The sequence below is a fragment of the Elaeis guineensis genome, chromosome 8 (assembly GCF_000442705.2).
Source record: "Elaeis guineensis isolate ETL-2024a chromosome 8, EG11, whole genome shotgun sequence".
In the NCBI taxonomy this organism is placed as follows: Eukaryota; Viridiplantae; Streptophyta; class Magnoliopsida; order Arecales; family Arecaceae; genus Elaeis; species Elaeis guineensis.
The window spans coordinates 128709911-128728011 of NC_026000.2; the positions used below are offsets into that span (position 1 = coordinate 128709911).

The following is an 18101-nucleotide window of genomic DNA, read 5'->3' on the forward strand; positions in this document are numbered from 1 at the left end:
TCATCATCACTAATGTCAATGGATTCATAAATACCATCTTGGACTACATTGACATCAGCATGAGAAGAGGATTCCTGTTCTAAGTTAAAAACATTAAGCTCAATGGTCATATTCCCAAAGGATAACTTCATTAGACTATTTCGACAATTGATTTCAGCATTGGCCGTAGCTAAGAATGGTCTTCCTAAAATGATAGGTATATGTCCTTTAGGATTCGCAACTGGCTCAGTCTCTAAAACAATAAAATCTACAGGGAAAATGAAATTTTCAACCTTTATCAGAACATCCTCGACCATTCCCTTAGGGATCCTGAGAGATCTATCGGCTAACTGTAATGTGATCTCAGTAGGTTGAAATTTTCTAATCCTAGTTGCTCATACACCGAATATGGAAGGATATTCACACTAGCTCCTAGATCTAGCAAGGCCTTTTTTATATTGGTTTCTCCAATAACACAAGAAATTGTTGGAGCTCCAGGGTCTTTATATTTAATTGGCACATGGCTAGATAGGTATGAACTGACACTTGCAGCCAAAAATGCTTTCTTTGGTACATTAGTGGTCCTTTTCCTAGTGCAAAGATCTTTTAAAAATTTGGCATAAGTTGGAACCTGATGGATTATATCTAAAAGAGGAATATTAACTTGGACTTGTTTAAATACCTCTAAAATTTTGTCTAAATATTCAGATTTATTGGATTTCAGTCTGTTTGAAAAAAGAGCTCTAGGACTTTTAAGTACTGGACTAGGTGAATTTTCAGTTTCTGGTGCTTGAGGTTGAAAGGTAGTAGTTTTAGAAGGTGACTCAGCAGATGAGTCCTCTATATCATCAAGTGCAACTACCTTATTGTCTATTTGTTTTTCCGATCTTAAGGTATGAATGGCATTTACACCATTAACTTGGTTTCCTTGTTGGGGTCGTGGACCATTTTGGTTCCTAGATTTGGCTCAGGTTGGCTAGGTAACCTACCATGTTCTCGTTCACTAATGGTCGAAGCCAGCTGACTTACTTGCATTTCCAGACGGGCTATAGCTTGGGTGTTATTATTTATGAGTTGATCCGTGGTTTGCATAAAGCTGGTATGTGTCTTCATCATGGCTTCTAGGCTTTTCTCTAAAGAGGTAATTTTCTTGTCATTATCATGGAAGCCTGGCGGGTTGTTCATCACTGGGTTGGACCTTAGATTTTGCTGATTGAAATTTGGATTGCCTACATTAGGATTCTGGGACCATGAGAAATTCGGGTGATTCCTCCAAACTGGGTTATATGTGGGTGCATAAGGATTGTTCAATGGTCCTTGATAGGTGGCATTCACCTGTGCACACTCATTCGAGTAGGAACATTCTTCTAAGACATGGTCTGGTGCATTGCACCCTTTACACATGAGTGCAGATATTTGATTTACATTGGCTGGTCTCTGTAATTTTAAGGCTTCCAATCTACGTGTTAAGGTTGCAATCTTGGCCTCTGATGCTAGGGTTGGTTGAATTTGATGCATTCCTCTTCTTGAAGGTGTAGCTTTATCAGGTTCCCTAGTTGTTTTCCACTGTAAATTTTTCTCGGCTAGGTCTTCTAAGAATTGCCAAGCTTCAGTAGTTTTTTTGTCCATAAATTGGCCTTGGCACATGAACTCTAGCATGGTTCTTGAGTTTGAATCTAACCCCTCATAGATGATCTGGCATAGTCTCCAAGTTTCTATTCCATGGTGTGGGCATTGGGTCAAAAGATTCTTGAAACGATCAAAGTACTTCCAAAATGATTCACCAGCTAGTTGGTAAAATTGATTTATTTCATTCCTAATCCTAGCTGTTTTATGATGGGAGAAATACTTTTTCAAAAATATTCTCACAAAGCCCTCCCAGGTAGTGACAGAATGGTTTGGCAGACTATAAAGCCACTTCTTAGCATTATCCTTAAGGGCAAAGTTGATTAATCTAAGTTTGACCTCATCCTCTGTTAATTGCAGTTTCATGGTTGCACATACCTCCTCAAATTCTCTAATAAATATATAAGCATCCTCTAATCCTGTGAATTTTGAAAGCATATTTATGATTTGAGGTTTGATTTCAAAATTGTTAGCTGTGGGTTGTGGCAACCTGATATAAGATGGTTGGATGGAGCCAACTGGATAACACAAATCCTTAAGGGTCATGGGTTGGATTGGTTCAGCCATTGGAACAACAGGAATTGACTCAATTCTAACTAGATGACCCGACACTCTTCTCCACACACGAGGTGTACGGTTCTCGATGTTTATATAATTTTTTTTTATAAAATTTTTATGTATAAGAAAAAAAAGAAAAGAGAAAAAGTTCTAAAGAAAAGATCCTAAGGAGTCCTAAATCTAAAGAAAAGTAACCAAATTAATTTAAATTTTAATAAATTTTTTTTATTTTTCAAACAAGTGAAACAATAAATTAAACTCAATCTATCCTAGGGTTAACCTAAATCTAGACAGCTCCTAACTGTTCCAAGATGACCCTTCAAGCCTTTCAAGTGGAGATTGATCAACTAGTTAGCCAGGTAAGTATAAGAGGTGGGAGGTTCACTCATCGTTGCCTTTCTAGACACCAAACGAGTTGGCCAGGCCAGCAATTGAACCAATTTAACAAACCACCCTCAGAGACTTGCCTAGACACCAACTAATCAAACAACTCAAATTTGGTAGAACTCTTAGGGTTTCTTGTCCTATTGAGCTCGAATTCCTTAAGGTTGACGTCTAATTGATTTTAAGATTAAAAGTCTAGGTAATGCAATATGATGGAGATGGTTTTTGGGCTAAGAAAGGGTAATGAAATTCTCACCTTATCTTGTTAATGGGTTGATGCCCTTAGATTAATTATGAAAATACAAATGCAAATAAACAAGATGACCAAGAATGTAAAAGATTTTAATTTAGAATTTTTTTTTTATTTTGATATTTTACTTTACGATTATGAAATGTCTTTTGTTTTATTTTTTTTTTTTATGATTAAGTAAATTCAAATGATTAGGTCTAAAAAGAAAAATAATTAACTAAAAATAATAAAAAAAAATTAGAAGCATACCTGAGTTTTCCAGCAATCACCAACTAAATCTAGAAACCTAAAGGAAAAAGAAAGAGAGTTATAAAGCATGAAGAATAAATATTTGAAAATAATTTAAAATGCCAAATCCCTGGCAACGGCGCCAAAAACTTGATGTGCAAATCTTAAAATTTGTAAATAAAACCGCAAGCGCACAGTGTGCAGAGTAGCACGACCAGCGAGTACGGGTCGATCCCACAGAGACTTGGTTTAAAAATAATTTTCAAATCTATGCTCAAGCGAGCTTTAACGAAAATCGAAAATCGAAAGTTGTTTGCTAAAGATAATAAGACTAAGGATCTAGGATTTTTGAATCCACTAGATCTAGATTAGGGAATTCTACCTAGAATTTTTCTTATTGATCCTAACGACTACTCCTCTTATCTTTCCCAAGCATAGATTATGAAGGGACTAAGGCCCAATGATAACCCATCAAGATTCTTTACAGGAGAGTAGTAACTAGGATCCCTTAGGGTTTTCTCCTCCTATACACTGAATCAAGCATGAACTATGAAGGGACTCTGACCCAACTGTAGTTCATCAAAAATTCTTGACAAAAGAGGAAGAAAAAGAAACCCTAAGAAAAAGAAAGAACCCCATGTAAAACCCCTACTCATGATCTAGCTTCATCGCAAACCCTAGAAGGGATGCTTAGCTAGACATGATCTAAATCTACTTGCAAAATTTAAATACAGAAAAATAAACTACCCTAATTTCATAAATTAAACTAACCTAATTGCATAAAATTAAATTACATAAATTAAACTATCCTAATTGCAAGAAAAATAAATTGCATAATTTAAACTAACCTAATTGCATAAAATTAAATTGCATAAATTAAATATCCTAATTGCAAGAAAAATAAATTGCATAATGTAAAGAGATAAAATTACATAAAAATAAAATTTTATAAAAAAAAAATTATTACAAAAATCTCAAAGCTCGAGGCTTGAGAAGAAAGCTAAAAACCCCACTATCTAGGGTTACAAGCTTGATCGGAAGGCAAGACTCATTAAAACAAGGGCCTTTGGAGGCTTTTTATAGGCATTTGGGGGTTATAAGGTTTTCAAAACTTTAGATGTGGGACTAAGAGGTTTTAGAGGGTTGTTAGGGGGGTTTAGGGGCTCAAATCTCGCTCAAAAAGCACTTAAATCCATCAAGAAATCCTAAAAATTGTTTCAGCCATCCGATCTTCATCTAAAGGACCCAATTCATCTAATAAATCAAGCCGGAAGTGATTCTGGGCCGTCGGATCACGATCTGGGTGAAGCGCTGCCGTTGGATCGCGCTGCAGAGATGGGATCAGGTCGGATGTGTCGCGAACCATCCGATCAAGGCGCTGGAAGATTTCGTCCGTTGGATCGCGCTGCAGAAGGATCCCGTGTTGTCCTAGTGTTTATTGATTCTTGCAATTGCCTTGATTACGGTTGGATCTTGACCAGTTGCGATGGTGGCCGTCCGATGGTGGAAAAATATGGAGCGTTGGATCTTGATCAGAGAAGATTGGACCATCGAGTGATGTGAAGTTATCAGGTTGCCCTTCGGACCTTCTTCTCTCTCCTCATGAGCCCTGGACCGCGCGCGTGGATCGGACTCGTGATGCATTGCGGTGAGCCGAGACTCGCTGATTGACTGGTTTATGGTACGTCGATGGGTCCATGGTCCAGGCACCTGTTGCTGTGGACCAGGCGGCTAACCAGATCACCAAATTAGTTGATTTTTGATCAATTTTGACCTGATTTGACTCGGGTTTGACCTAATTGAGTCTTCTTTCTTCATTCTTCAATTTCTGGGTCAATTTAACTCCGTTTTGTGTAAAATTTGCACCGTTGGAATCCTCTTTCCTTGTTCTTTCTATTGATGACCTCTTCTTCTACAAAATATAATAACAAGTATCAATTTCTTAATAAAGTTAGATAATTTAGATATTAATTGATACTTTTTATGTCAATTTGTGACATAAATCAGTTAGTCAAAGAGCATATGTGATTTATTTGATATAGGAGTCATAGACTCCCTCCCATCGCTGTAGTAATTAGTGCTCCAATGTAATGGTTAGGAAGAGCTGTAGCTCTAAATGAGATCCAAGGTAGTATTTTTTATGAGATGACTCTATACACATCCCTCTAAGAGCTCACCTATATGAGAGTATCAGTACATAGCCCGCGGATATGAGATTTGAGCTATCCCTATTAACTTTCATGAAAAATAAAGATACATATGCAGGGCTACTAATACACAAACTAGCGATGAAGAAACTCTATACTATGTATGTGTAGTTGAAGTCTGGATTAAAATAATATAGTTCAAGATCTAATTCACTCTATTTTCTTCAGATGGAAACTATTCATACTAAGTAAGGTTAAGTCACCTTATCTATTGCATAGTATAAGCACCTAAAATTTATATTATTTTATTTTATAATTTTTTGAAAAAATTTAAGTTTTATGGGGATTATTGAAGAAAAACTCAATTTTTTTTTGTAATACCCCTCTAAGTATTTTAATTTTATCATTTAAATATTTTAATTTTTTTATTATCATGATTTTAATTTCTGACTGTTAGGCTTCTAATTATCAACGATCATGTGTATTTAATCTCATTTTTATTTTATGACTGTTGGACTCTGTATTAAAGATCTTAACTATTATGCTCCTTATTAAGATCTTAATGGGTCAATAAAAATCCCAACAATCACAAATGGTCATAAACGGTCACATTGGATGGCTATAAAAAGACTATCTTGAGATTTGATTTTAGACATCCCATCTAAGCCTCTCCCTCTCTTCCTTCTGACATTTTCTTTTTAATTCTATTTCTTTCTGATTATTTTTTTGGATGCTAAAAGAATCTTCATCAACCTCCTTTACGATCGTGCTTGCAGGTGGAGAATCCTAGTCGTATCTTAAGGTGGTTTTTCTGGATATTTCTGTATGAGAGATGAAAATACGTCTTAGGACAGTATCCAACACGCTTCCGATCTAATCATCTTTTATTACTTATTATTCTATAAGTCTATAAAAAAGTTTTGTTAAATATTGTTTAGTCTTTTAAATTATATCCGAAATTGTACATGCAACCATGACTGTAGGTTCAAGGTATGTATGTTTAGAAAGAGACTCCCTTCACGATTGATTGGATTAATGGATGGTATGAGGTCTTACTTGATATTCCTCCACTCCTCATTGACATTTGGGGATCTACTTGCAACATGAATCATTCCAAGTGTTGCCCAGCTATGCAACCCAAGAGGGGGGGTGAATTGAATTTTTAAAAAATTTAACGTTAATTTAGAACTATGAGGATTAAATAATAATGAGCAGGATATATGTAGAGAGTGATTTAAGCAAGGTGTAGAAATTAGATGCAAGAATGCAAGTAGATAAGAAAATTTAGAAAGAGAGCAAGTAAGCACAACACAAACAAACAAGATTTATAGTAGTTCAGTGCCAACCTTACACCTACATCCACTACCCAAGCTCCTACTGAAAATTTAAATCTACTAAACCGTGTTCAACAAGAATACAATGTCGGTACCTCCGACTCTAGCTATCTCAAGCTAGAACACTTATTTTCTGGGTATAAGCCAATCCAATACAATTCGATTCAAAGTTTGGACCAACCTTTTCAAATTTTGGAATCCTTCCAAAATTAAAGATTAAGACAAAACAGAGTATGTGAGTTAATCACATGAAAATACAAATTTAGCTCCTTTAATGAGCAAATAAAACTTTAAATACACTTTACACAATAAGAAGGAAGCTTTTTTGATTTCTCTCAAGGTAGTTGAAGACTTGAATGAGCTCTTGAGGGGTTGGTGAACTTGAAATGAAAGCTTCTTTAACTTCAAGAGGGCTCTTTGCTTAGGGCTGAAATGAATACTTGAAAAAATCTTCTTTATTCCTTCCTTTAAGTGCCTTTTATAACTTCAAATGATGGTGGAGAGTAATCTGGGTAGATTTAGAGCCGTTGAAGATCATTAAATAAGCATTAAATGTAGCCAAAATGAGCTGAAAACTAGCCGTTGCGGAGTTTTTCCATCACAGGGATCGACTCATAGGGTTGACTCATGCACATGAGTCGACTCATGGGGTCGACTTCTGTGGCACAGAATAGAAAATGACTGTTCTATAATTTTAGTATACACAGCAACAGAGGTCGACTCATAGGATCGACTCATGCACAGGGATCGACTCATGGGGTCGACTCAATTGGGTGTGCCAGTCAAAAAATCAGCGTACCGTTCAGCTCCTTTTGACATGAGTCGATTCATGGGATCGACTCAATTTTATAAACATAATTTTTTTTCAAAATATACATCCAAAAATTTTGAAATTACCTCCAATAGATCACAAATCTTCTGTTCTTGCTCTTGAGGTTTTCGAGTTAGGACTTGATGAAATTATGATTTTGCCCCTGATAAATAATAAATCTTTTTCTAAGCCAAAATCATTAGTAACCCCCTCAAATACTTTGTAATCATCAAAATCAATTCAAGGAGCAACAATCTCTCCCTTTTTTATGATGACAAAATACTTGAGCAAAAGCAGAGTATAACATATATAAAGTATTGAACATGAATTTCAAATTTATGAAGATGCATCACTTAAACATCATAGCCAGTTATTTAAATGAAATGCATCATGAGTAGTTTGAAGATCAATTTAAAATTTGCTTATAAGATCATTTGCTTATAAGATCATTTGCTTTGAAGATTAAATTAAAAATTACTGACAATTTTGGTTCTTTGACACATTTACTTTGATAATTTTGCTTATTGCTCTCGATTCTATTTCTCTATTGCTTATTGCTCGATCTTGATTTTTGATTCTCTACTCCTCTTTTTTGACAGCATCAATTAAGATTTTAAGAGATTTTGAAGAGAGAAAAAAAAGATAACATAAAGGACATATTTTCTCTACTCTCCCTTTTTGATATCATATTTTATTTCTTTACTCCCCCTCTTTGATTGTTTATTTCTCTACTTCTCCTCATTATAGCAATCATAAAGGACATATCAATTTGCTCATATAGAAGATATTACTATTCATAATATTTCATAGCACAAATATGAGTTATTTTTCATATCTCATAATTAAGATAATTCAATTGATCCCCATCATAAACATTCATTGAAATTCAAAGTATATAAATATATATATCCAAAATGTGACTAAATACATAGGTGTCCCAATACATATGAGTCAACTCAAAATATAAAAGTCATGGATAACAACTATCCAAGAGTCAATCAGCCAACAAATACAAAGACCATAAGATAGATCCTAGACATAAAAGACTAACTATTCTAAATTTAATATATATCATGGCTGGAGGCATCAGAATCAGAAGAGTCTGAGATATGATGAGGAGATATATGATCAAATCCACCAGCACAATCTCGACCACGTCTGCCTCGACCACGGGTAGAAGTACCAGCACGAGTAGAGGGGCGAGAAGGTCCTAGAGCTGGAGAAGATATGGACTGTGTTAAAAGAGAAAGTCTGATGGTGTCCAGAAGATCCAAAGCTCTCGACACAGACTGCATTAAGGTATCAAACTGAGTAGAGACAGCCTCACTGGAGTCCCTGATCTCTCTCCTCAAAAAGTCAAATCCACCCTCCAAAACTCTCCGAAGTCTAGCCACCTCTGCAGACAGGTTGGAGACCTCTATGATGTCCTCATGCAGCTGGAGATGGACTAAGGCTAATACTTGCCTCTGCAAATCTATAACTCTACCCGTCAGTCTCAGAACACATCCCTCAAGCTCCTCAAGTCGTACGGACTGAGCTGTGAGCATATGAAAAATAGGAGAGATATGAGGGATCAAAGTCTAGTCTGAGTCATCCTGAGATATCGACCTCTGAGTAAAGACTGAGGTGGCAAACTGTTGAGATAAAATAGAGGTAACACGCTGGGACATCAGCTCAATCTGATCATCTACAAATCTAAACTCTGAAGGATGTACCCTGCTCCCTGACTGTGGAACTGAAGCATGCCTCCTCACCGACTCTGAGGGACCAGCATCGTGATCATATACGAACTGAATATTAGGAGATGCTCTGTGATCATGAGGAGGTGAAGACGGTCCCTCCTCCTCTGTTCTCTCCTCAACACCCTTCGATCAACTGCCATCAGTCTATGAGAAACTCATGCGGTGCAGTGTGTGGCGGTTGATGGTGTCAGAGTGTGACAATTTAGTGACTGCCTCTCCCTCAAAATAGACTCCGAATTTTTTAAAGACCAGGATGAGTAACATACCATAAGGCAAGTGAGCCTTAGACTTGTTCAGGATCTCCCTCATGGCCTCAAACATCAAAGCAGGAAGGTTCAAGGGGGTTTGGGTGATTATATGGTATATGATACAAATATCCCTACCAGATAAGAGGTCATGCCTACCACTCCTAGGGACAAAGAGCTTGGTCACCATGTGATGCAAAAGCCTCATTTCCACTGAAAATATCTTGACTTCTAATCTATTTAAACTTCCAGTAAAAGTTCTCCCTAAGATAACATTAATTCTTTTTTCTTTGATTGGAAACTCCATATTAGTATAGCCTTCACAAGGCAAGTACAGGATTTGTCCCAAATGTAATGGATCAAGAATAATATCAACACCTTTCACTGTAGACTTTACTATTTCATTGAAGTAACTTAAGTTCAAATAAAATTCTCTGATCAAATCAACATAAGTATTTTCTTTCAATAGACAGTAAAACTTCCATCCTTGATTTTTAATCTTTGATCCAATAGAGAACCTTTCTTTTTCAAAAAACTTGAAATTTATATTCTTTCCAGGTTCTACTTTTCGATCAGAGAGAGGTACCTTGCTTGGACTAATTAGAGACTGTGTAGAAGCTGAAGCAGAACCTGGAGCTGGGATTGGAGCAGGAGAGGACTCGACTGCCATTCTTTTTCTACGCACACTCTCTTCCAATCCGCGAATAGATTTTCTTCTTTGCGATAGCTTCATTTTGGGAGCCATTTGGACAAAAGAGACTTGCAAAGAGCTTAGGAGACTAAATGAGAGGTAGAGAGGAAAAGATTTTAAAAGGAAAAATAAGAATTTTGGGGAGGTAAATCACCAGTTTAGAGAAGAGGGGTTGAATCTAGGGCAAGCTCGAACCACCCAAACGAGGAAGAAAGAGGAGAGAAAGTTGGTTTCTTAATGGGCGATTTGAAGGGTGAAGATTGGTGGGAAGAGAGATTTTGAGAGAAATCTTTGATTTGAGAGAGAAGAGAGGGAGAGCTTTCGTTCGGTGGGAGAAAGAAGAAGAAGGGTAAGAGTCGGCTCAACGAAAAATTTTTCAATAAAAAGAGAGCATCTGAAGGGTTTTGTCAAAAATTACAAGTTTACCCTAGGGTCGACCCTGGGGGTCGACTCATGGCATGGAAAAAATTCAAAAGAATGATGGAAAAATTTCAAAAAAAAAATTAAAACTTTGAGAGAAGGGTGTTTACCTAGAGATTGATCATGTGAATGATAGTTTTGAGCTTTTGAGCTCTTAAGAAAAAGGAGAGATGAGAATTGAGCTCAACAAATTTGATTCAATAAATTTTTGGTATTAAAAACTTAGAATCAGAGAGATACTTAAGCTGATGAATCAAGAATTTCTAGTTCTCTCCTAATTTTACGAAATCTATCTTCACTTAAGGCCTTGGTAAAGATGTCAGCCAATTATTTTTCAGTACATACATAATCAAGAATTATATTATTATTTTGGACATGTTCTCTTATGAAATAATATATAATTTCAATATATTTTGATCTAGAGTGCTGAATTAGATTTTTAGTTAGATTGATAGCACTAGTATTATTACATCTTATGGAAGTTTTATTGAGTTTGGTGCCAAAATCCTCAAATTGTTGCTTAATCCACAAGATCTGAGCACAACAACTTCTGACTGCAATGTATTCGATCTCGACCGTAGATAGTGCTACCGAGTTTTGCTTCTTACTAAACCAAAAGATTAAGTTAACTCCAAAAAATTGGTAAGTTCCACTAGTACTTTTTCTATCTAATTTATATCCAGCAAAATCAGTTTCTGAATATCTTATTAAGTCAATTGATGAGTCCTTAAAATATCATAATCCTAGAGTTTGTGTATCTTTTAAATATTTAAAAATTTTTAACTGCATTTAAGTGTGATTCTTTTGGATTTGATTGAAAGCGAGCACATAAACAAATACTAAACATAATATCTGATCTACTAGCAGTTAAATACAATAAAGAATCAATCATCCCTCTATAAAGTTTTGAGTCTATATTTTTACCTCCTTCATCCTTGTCAAGCTTACGTGATGGACTCATGGGTGCATCAATTACTTTGGAGCTCTCCATTCCAAATCTTTTAAGTAGTTCTCTTGTGTACTTGCTTTGGATGATGGAGATCCCTTCCTTTGTTTGTTTGATTTAGAGTCCGAGGAAGAATGTAAGTTCTCCCATCATGCTCATCTCGAACTCTCCCTGCATGAGCTTGAAAAAATCTTGACAAAGAGTTTCATTAGTAGATCCAAAATAATATCATCAACGTATATTTGTATAACTAAGATATCATCATGATTTTTTTTAATGAAAAGGGTTGTATCTGTATTTCCTCTTAAAAAATCATTCTTAAGCAAAAATTTACTTAACCTTTCATACCAAGCCCTAAGTACTTGCTTTAGACCATATAGAGCTTTATTTAATTTAAAAATATGATTAGGAAAAGCATGATTTTCAAAATCGAGGGGTTGTTCTACAAAAATTTTTTCAGCAATATAACCATTTAGAAAAATACTTTTGACATCCATTTGGAATAATTTAAAATTCATAAAGCATGCATATACAAGTAAAAGCCTAATTGCTTCTAGTCTAGCAACAAGTGCAAGGTCTCATCAAAATCAATTCCTCTTCTTGATTATAATCCTTTACAACCAATCTTGTTTTATTCTAATTACATTTTCATGTTCATCCATATATACCCATTTTGTACCAATTACTGGATAATTTTTAGATCTTGTACTAAAGTCCATACATTATTTCTTTCAAATTGATTAAGTTTTTCTTGTATTGTATTTATCCAATTATAATCTTTTTCAGCTTCATCTATGATTTTAGGTTCAAGATGAAAAATAAATGCAAAATGATTGTATGCATCTCTAAGTGAAGAACAAGTTCTTACTCTATGTGTAGGATCCCCAATGATTAGTTCCTTTGGTGATTGTGATCATACCTCTATTCTTTGGATAGATCATTTGTACCTTGAGGTTGTTCTTGTTGTTCTTCACCTTCATCATCCAGTTTATTTTCATATTCTTCATCATTTTGAATTATTGAGTCTTTTAGGGTGAGCTCCTTCATCTCTTCTATAAGAGGATCTGCATCATCAATACCTTCATTCTTCCTTGAGAAAAGATCATTAGTCTCATCAAAAATAACATGTATTGACTCCTCTACTACTAAAGTTCTTTTGTTAAAAACTCTAAAAGTTTTGCTAGAAGAGGAATAATCAAGAAAAATAGCTTCATCGAATTTTGCATCAAATTTTTCTAATCTTTTTTTACCGTTATTCAAAATAAAACATCGGCAACCAAAAATGTGTAAATATGCAATATTTGATTTTCTTCCTTTCCAAAGCTCATATGGTATTTTCTTTAGTATTGGTCTAATTAAAGCATGATTTAATATATAACATACCGTGTTAATTGCTTCCGTCCAAAAATACCTTGGGAGGTTGCTTTCACATAGCATGGTACGGGCCATTTCTTCAAAGGTCCTATTTTTTTTCTACTACCCATTTTGTTGGGGTATCCTAGGTGCTGAAAAGTTATGGTCAATACTTTTTTCATCATAAAACTTTTCAAAATCTTGATTTTCAAATTCGGTTCTATGATCACTTCGAATATGTTGAATTGAAAAATCTTTTTCATTAGTAACTTTTCGATAAAATTTTGAGAACACATGAAAAGTTTCATCCTTATGTGCTAAAAAAAAATTCATGTAAAACGAGAGAAATCATCAATAATTACAAAGTCATATCATTTTTCACCCAGACTAGTAGTTCTAATGGGTCCAAATAAATCCATGTGCAATAATTCTAATGGTCTAGAAGTTAAAACAATATTTTTAGATTTGAATGATATTTTTGTTTATTTACCTAGTAGACATACATCACAAATTTTATCCTTTTAAAATTTAATTTAGATAAATCGATAATCAATTCTTTTTTAATAAGTTTTGAAAGTGAATACATGCTAATATGTGCAAGCCTACGGTGCCAAAACCAACTAGTCTCATTATTTTTGGCATTCAAGGCTACTAGGTATTGCATATTTATCTTGGAAAGATCATTCAAATCTACCATATAAATATTACCATGTCTATGCCCAACAAATTTAATACCTTCTTCATTGGGACTAGTTACTATGCATAATGAAGATTTAAAAATGACTTTGTACCCTTTGTCACAGAATTGACTAATACTCAATAGATTATATTTCAAACCATCTACTAATAAAATATTTTCAATATACTTGGAGAGAGTGATATCAATGTTACCTATATCGATGATTTTTTTTTATTATTGTCTTCAAAGGTGACCATCCCTCCATCTTTTGCATCAAGTGTGATGAATTGAAATTCATCACCGGTCATGTGTCTTGAGCACCCACTATCAAGATACCATTTTCGATTTTTCCTTGAGATGCAAGACATACCTGCATGCAAAAATTAAGTTTTTACTTTAGGTACCCAAGCTTTTTTGGGTCCTTTTTAGTTAGTTACAGTGGTTCCTTTTGGAACCCATATTTTCTTCACATTAGAATTTTCAGATTTGTTAGAGAAACAAGTATAAGATTTGTGTCCTACTATACTATATTTAAAGTAAGTAGTATTTGAAAACTTATTGCTTGATGAGTTTGCATAGATATTTCTCAAGAATTTTTTTTCTTTAAAGGATTGTTGCCAAGACCGGCCTTATCATAAACGGCCTTTTGACTATCAAGTATCATTTGAAGTTTAGTTGAACCAAGAGTGAACTTTTCTACCATAGGTTTTAACTTAGCAATTTCATTTTTCAAGTTTAAATTTTTTTGTGTCAAGACCAATTTTTCATTTAAAATTATTTCATTTTTTTTAGTAAAGATTAATTCTTTAATTTTAATTCTTTGTTCTTTACCCCTAACTTCTTTAGATCATCAACTAGATCATAAAATGCTTCTTGAAATTCTTTGAAAGTAAAGTTATCAGGAGTTTTAGCGTTTACCTTATTTTTATGTGCCATAAGGCACAAGTTGGCTTACTCATGTGAATCTTCTTCTTTGGAGCTTGACTCATCACTATCACTCCAAATAGCCATCATAGCCTTTTTCTTGTACTTCTTGGGGCCCTTCTTAAGTTGTGGACATTCAGATCTGAAGTATCCTGGTTTCTTATATTCGTAACAAATAAGAAGCTGCTCCTTATCCTTATCTTTGCTATGTTCTCCTTTTGTAGGTGGCCTCTTCCTCATCCCTTGTCTTCTTTTCTTCAAGAATCTTTTAAACTTTCTAGTGATAAGAGCCATTTCTTCATCTTGCTCTTCATTTTTAGTTTCTTCGAATTTCTCATCAAGTTGAGTAGTGGACTTAAGGATGATTGTCCTCTTCTTCTTAACATCTTCTTCTTGATATTGTTTCATACTTAGCTCGTATGTCATTAGCGATCCTAGAAGCTCCTTTAAGAATAACATATTCAGATCTTTGGCTTCTTAGATTGCGATCACTTTGGCCTCCTACGTCCTTGGTAAAGACCTAAGAATCTTTCTCACAAGATCGTTGTTAGAGTAAGACTTATCAAGATTTTTTAGATCATTAATAATATCTGTAAAATGAGTAAATATTTCAGTTATTGATTTATCATGCTCCATTTTAAAGAGTTCATATTTGTGCATAAGCATGTTAATTTTTGATTCATTAACTTGATTAGTGCCTTCATGTGTTACTTCTAATCTATCCCATATTTTTTTAGCTGACATACATGTTGAAATACGATTAAACTCATTAGCATCTAAAGCACAATATAAAATATTCATAGCTTTAGCATTAAGTTGAGCCATTTTCTTGTCAACATCATCCATTCTCTTTCGAGTTTGGTTGATTCTACACCATCAATTATCTTAGTGGGTGTGTGTGGTCCATTAACTATGATACTCCACATATCATAGTCAAGTGCCTGAATAAAAAATTTCATCCGAGCTTTTCAATAGGTGTAGTTTGACCCATTGAAAAGTGAAGGTCGGTTTGTGGACTGCCCCTCGACTAGTGAAGCACCAATTTGAGTTGCCATAGATCTTTAGCTCTTTGATAGTTAAATCAAAGTAGGGCTAGAGCACCGAGCTCTGATACCACTTGTTGCCCAACTATGCAACCTAAGAGGGGGGTGAATTGGGTTTTTTAAAAATTTAACGTTAATTTAGAACTATGAGGATTAAATAATAATAAGCAGGATATATGTAGAGAGTGATTTAAGCAAGGTATAGAAATTAGATGCAAGAATACAAGTAGATAAGAAAATTTAAAAAAAAAGCAAGTAAACACAACACAAACAAACAAGATTTATAGTGTTCGGTGCCAACCTTGTACTAAATCCACTCTCCAAGCTCCTACTTGAGAATTCAAATATACTAAATCGTATTCAACAAGAATACAATGTTGGTACCTCCGACTCTAGCTATCCCAAGCTAGAATACTTATTTTTTGGGTACAAGCCAATCCAATACAATCCGATTCAAGGTTCGGACCAACCTTTTCAAGTTTTGGAATCTTTCCAAAACTAAAGATCAAGACAAAACAGAGTATGTGAGTTAATCACACAAAAATATAAATTTAGCTCCTTTAATGAGCAAATAAAACTTTAAATACACTTTACATAATAAGAAGGAAGCTTTTCTGATTTTTCTCAAGGTGGTTGAAGACTTGAATGAGCTCTTGAGGGGTTGGTGAACTTGAAATGAAAGCTTCTTTAACTTCAAGAGGGCTCTTTGCTTAGGACTGAAATAAATGCTTGAAAAAACTTTCTTTATTCCTTCCTTTAAGTGCCTTTTATAACTTCAAATGATGGTGGAGAGTAATCTGGGTAGATTTAAGCCGTTAGAGATCATTAAATAAGTATTAATTACAGCCAAAAGAGCTGAAAACTAATCATTGTAGAATTTTTCTGTCACAGGGATCGACTCATAGGGTTGACTCATACACATGAGTCGACTCATGAGATCGACTTCTGTGGCACAGAATAGAAAATGATTATTCTGTAATTTTGGCGTACACAGCAATAGAGGTCGACTCATAGGGTCGACTCATGCACAGGAGTCGACTCATATGGTCGACTCAATTGGATATGCCAGTCAAAAAATCAGCGTACCGTTTAGCCTCTTTTGACATGAGTCAACTCATGAGGTCGACTCAATTTTATAAACATGATTTTCTTTCAAAATACACATCCAAAAATTTTAAAATTACTTTCAATAGATCATAAATCTTCTGTTCTTGCTCTTGAGGCTTTCGAGTTAGGATTGATAAAATTATGATTTTACCCCTGATAAACAATAAATCTTTTTTCAAGCTAAAATCATTAGTAACCCCCTCAAATACTTTGTAATCACCAAAATCAATTCAAAGAGCAACACCAAGCTACTCAAATATGGGAGCACTCGCATGGGAATTATATCAGAAGCTTTCTTTAGCATTCTTCTTCCCCTAATCTTTAAGTTGGTAAGGAATTTTTGTAGGGGCTGCTATGGTGCTCCATAAATATATTTTATAAACAAATAAGAAACATCTTGATCGTTGATTATATAAGGTTAATTAAGAAAATTTAATCCCAGCAGGTTATCAACTGGTCAACTTGTAGTTTGTTTTTTTCTCAAAAAACCTGACTTCCCTTATTTTCCATTGCATTATCCCCCCTTCCCTCCATCACCCGCCTCCCCTCCCCATTGCATCCACACCCCCCTCCCCCTTGCCTGCTACATCCCCACGCCAGTGGCCTCCTTGCACCGGCAACGTCACCACCCCCCCTCTCCTCACCTATCGCCTTCAGACATCTTCTCGACCACCATTCCGTTTTGACACCACTCCGATCTTGATGTTGGGAATTGTGTCTAAAATCAATCATGTGACGATTGAGTTCATCCTTGTATATGAATTATTGATTATTGAATAATAGTTATTCTGATATTTTTCATCATAAAGTGACATCTTTCTTGAACTCTTGTACTGTGATGAAATCCCTAGAACTATGCTAATGTACGATAAAGAGAGATTTATTATATAGTTCTTAAACAAGTTTGTGACCAAATGATACGTTATTACGGGATGATGATGTTTATCGAGTGAAGGTCATTGTGTGCCATATGAGTTGGTTGTCCTCTTAACCAAGGAGTGTGGTGACACTGGTATGACATACAGATAAAATGTAAGGGTACATCGTCACTGAATAAGTAACTCACCTGCTGAGCATTCTGCTGTCAAGAGCTGCTCGCGAAATACATGGTATAAATATCCTTCAGACCTGAGATTGCCATAGTGACTTGCAAGCAACTCACTGTACTTTGATGTCGAACTATCTGAATTTTTAATGCAGTGATGAAATGCTATTGGGTACAGTCAAGTACTTGCGAAGTCTTGTGTGGATCAAGATGGAATTAACCTCTCTAGATTATTAGAGTTGATATATTGCTATATTTCAATTTAGTAAAGCCTTGGCCAGGATAATCCATGAGATGGATTTAAAATGTTGAAATACAATGTGGATGAAGCAATCTCGGTTAACAGTTAACTTGAGACCATCCTAGAGCATCCAGGGTCAAAAAGATAAATTATGCGGTAACCATGAGTATGGGTTCTGGAATATTTTTTATGATAATTTGACCTATCTGGACATCAAAAATTATTGCTAGATAGTATCTCGATTAGTGCAGAAATTGATTCCTGTGCTACCGACTTAATGTTTGAACCTATGGAGTCACGCACACAAGTCAGACAGAGTAGAAAGGAATTGACCTATGTTTATATGTC

General features: G+C 35.0%; 1 non-coding gene across 1 annotated transcript; it reads left to right on the forward strand.

Moving 5' to 3' along the window:
* The first annotated feature begins 1696 nt into the window (after nucleotides 1–1696).
* On the forward strand, nucleotides 1697–1803 carry LOC140851364 (small nucleolar RNA R71). The gene has a single exon (XR_012134116.1). It is a non-coding gene; the product is annotated as a small nucleolar RNA R71 (small nucleolar RNA).
* The last annotated feature ends 16298 nt before the right edge of the window (nucleotides 1804–18101 follow it).